Source organism: Canis lupus, chromosome 27 (genome assembly GCF_011100685.1).
Source record: "Canis lupus familiaris isolate Mischka breed German Shepherd chromosome 27, alternate assembly UU_Cfam_GSD_1.0, whole genome shotgun sequence".
NCBI classification, from domain to species: Eukaryota; Metazoa; Chordata; class Mammalia; order Carnivora; family Canidae; genus Canis; species Canis lupus.
This window is the reverse complement of record NC_049248.1, coordinates 28,864,976-28,867,840: the sequence shown is the minus strand read 5'-3', so window position 1 is coordinate 28,867,840 and position 2,865 is coordinate 28,864,976. Positions and strand designations below refer to the sequence as shown.

General features: G+C 38.5%; 1 pseudogene; it reads right to left on the bottom strand.

Annotated features, from left to right (window-relative positions):
- Positions 1-1,150: 1,150 nt before the first annotated feature.
- Positions 1,151-1,990, bottom strand: LOC100685338 (annotated as a pseudogene).
- Positions 1,991-2,865: the final 875 nt, after the last annotated feature.

The following is a 2,865-nucleotide window of genomic DNA, read 5'->3' as shown; positions in this document are numbered from 1 at the left end:
GGAAAGAAGAGAAAAGAGCTTCTGTGAACCTCCTGGAGAGGGAAAAATGCAATGAATTGGAGGCAGTAAGGACAGGCAGCTGGAGTGTAGTAAGGATGAGATAGTTGAGGCAGGACCAAATCACTCAGGGTCTTTTGGGAGACATCAATGATTTTATTTGTATGCTAAAAGCCAATGGGAGATCTCACTCTTTCAGGTTAGTAATACAATCAAAATTTGCATTTTGAAAAATCTTTCTGCCTGTTGTGTGAATAGGTGAGGTCAGTGAGGTTGGGCACAAAAGTAGATAGAAGACCTCAGATTTGAAGATAACTAGAATATTCTAGCAAAGCAATGGTGGTGGTCTACACTCAGGTGACACAGAAAGAAGTAGACAGACCCCAAATATTTTTGACTGGTAGTACCAATTAAGAAAGACTGGAGTGGGCAAGGTTAGGAGTAGAATGGGCAAATTATGATTTCCATTTGGACGTGGGGTTTATTCCCACGTCCTCCCTTCAGAGGAGGCAATTGGTTCTATATGTCTGAATGTCAGAGGAGGGATCAGAGGTGGTAACTAAAGCCAAGGGAGTAGAAGGGGGCCTTGGATCAAACATGGAGAACTTTCTATACAGTGAAATGGCTGATTAATTAACAGGCTCTTAAAAATTAAGTAGTGGAGAATAATCCAGAAGGGGAAGGGAAAGGAACAGTTGGATTTAGGAGAAAGGGGTGCTTTGTTATGGAAAGTATAGGAAGAGAGATTTGAAATAAAAAGGACTTGAGTGCATAAAAGCTGTCACTGCTTAGATTCAGAAATGGGAAGATCAGTAAATATATAGGCCCTCCTTGTTCATGCTGCTCGATAACCTCTACTGGGGCTGTGTTCCAGACCCCCTTGGAGATTAAGTGGCTATCTGAGGGTTTTGGTTTCTTCACATCCTTGTTGACACTTGGTATTGTCAATCATTTTGATTTTAGTCATTGTATGTGGAAGTGTCTGTGGATTTAATTTGCATTTCTCTGATCACTAATGATTGAACGTCTTTTTACATGCTTATTGGCCATTTATATGTCTTCTTTGGAAACGTTTCTGTCCAAATCTTTAGCCCATTTTTTACTGGGTTGTTTTCTTATGATTAGTTGTATTCTTCCTACGCAATCATTATTATTTTTTTTAAACATCACAAATATGTTTTTATTTGTCACCATTAAATGTCTGAATTTTAAACAGATTCTTGGACTGATGGTTCATATCCATCAGCTCGTTCAACTTTAGCACCGGTCTCATCCCCCATAGCTTTTCCAGAACTACTACCTTCACCATGAAGCTCCATGAGTTTTCCCAATTCAAACTTGGGCTTCTTCAGCATTTTTACTTTTCTAACAAAAACATCATGGAGTGGATAAATAGACAAACTTTTTCTATATCTTTTCTGATGCTGTCTGGAATCAATTTATTGACCACTTCTTTCAAGTCATTTGTCTGCACCTCTCGTGTCATGATTTCCATCATCTTTTTCTGGATTTGGCGGACCTGTTGGTGCTGAGCGTAAGAGGTCTTCTGAATCTGATTATTGCGTTTTTTAGTAAAACCAACACAAAATAGATGAAGCAAATAACCATCGGTAGTCTTTACATCAACATAAGCTTCAATCATGGTCTGCCATTTTTGACCATGGAGCACATTTTGTCATGGGTAAGATCCATGCCATGGAAATTAGTCAGTTTTTGCCCTGCACATCCTCAGTGATTAGCTTGAATTTCCTAAATGCAACTTCATCATTCTTCAGATCAGCAAGGCTAACTTCAAAAACGTGACCCTTGAGACCATCAGACGCAATTTTGGTTCCTTGAGTTCTTGTGACTAGTGTTTTTCCAATATTTCTTATATTAAACATAGCTGGCGCTTTCACATCATACCAATCTTTCTTAGAAAATGGATCAACCACTTTCTTCTTGGCTCCCTTTTTGCCGCCTTTGTAAGGCGCTTGTTCTTGCCGACCGCCATGGCGCTGCTCTCTCCTACTGAATCATTATTATTAAGATTTCTATATTCTAGACATAATTGCTTTATCAGATACATGTTTTTACAAATATTTTCCCCCACTCTATGGCTTACTCATCTTTTCATTTTCTTAAGAGTATTTTTTAAACAGCAGAAATATTCTCTTTGATGACACCAATTTATCAATTTGTTTTTTACAGTTTGTGATAAATCTTTGCCAACCCAAGGAAGACCACTGTTACATGTTGAATTGTGTCCTCTCAAATTAATATGTTGGAGTCCTAACCTCCAGTACTTAAGAGTGTAACTATATGTGGAGACAGGGTTTTTACATAGGTCATGAAAATAAAATGAGGTTGTTAGAGTGGTTCTAATCCAATGTGACTGGTATCCTTATAAAAAGAGGAAATTTGAGGAAAGATACAAACACACAGGGAGAATGCCTATGACCATAAGCCAGAGTTTGGGGTGATGCATCCACAAGACAAGGAATGTCAAAAATGCTGGCAAAGAAAGCACTAGAAGAAAGAGGTATTGGACAGATTCTTCCTCACTGTCCTCAGAAGGCAATACCATTGCTGACACCTTGATCTCAGCTGTTCAGCCCCTAGAACTATGAGATAATACATTTCTGTTCACTTTGTGGTACTTTGTTATGTGTTATGGGAGACCTAGCAAACTAATAAAATCACTAATCACTAAGATTTTCTCCTTCCCCTCCACCCCCCAGAAGTGTTGTATCACTTTAGTAAGATCAATTCAGCAGATAGGAAAAAGAATTCGTGAGATCAAAATGATTTCAAAATGAGTTTAAGGATCCTGGTAGCAATGACATTTTTATTGGAACAAAGAAATCCTGCCTTGTGTCTGGCAAGCAG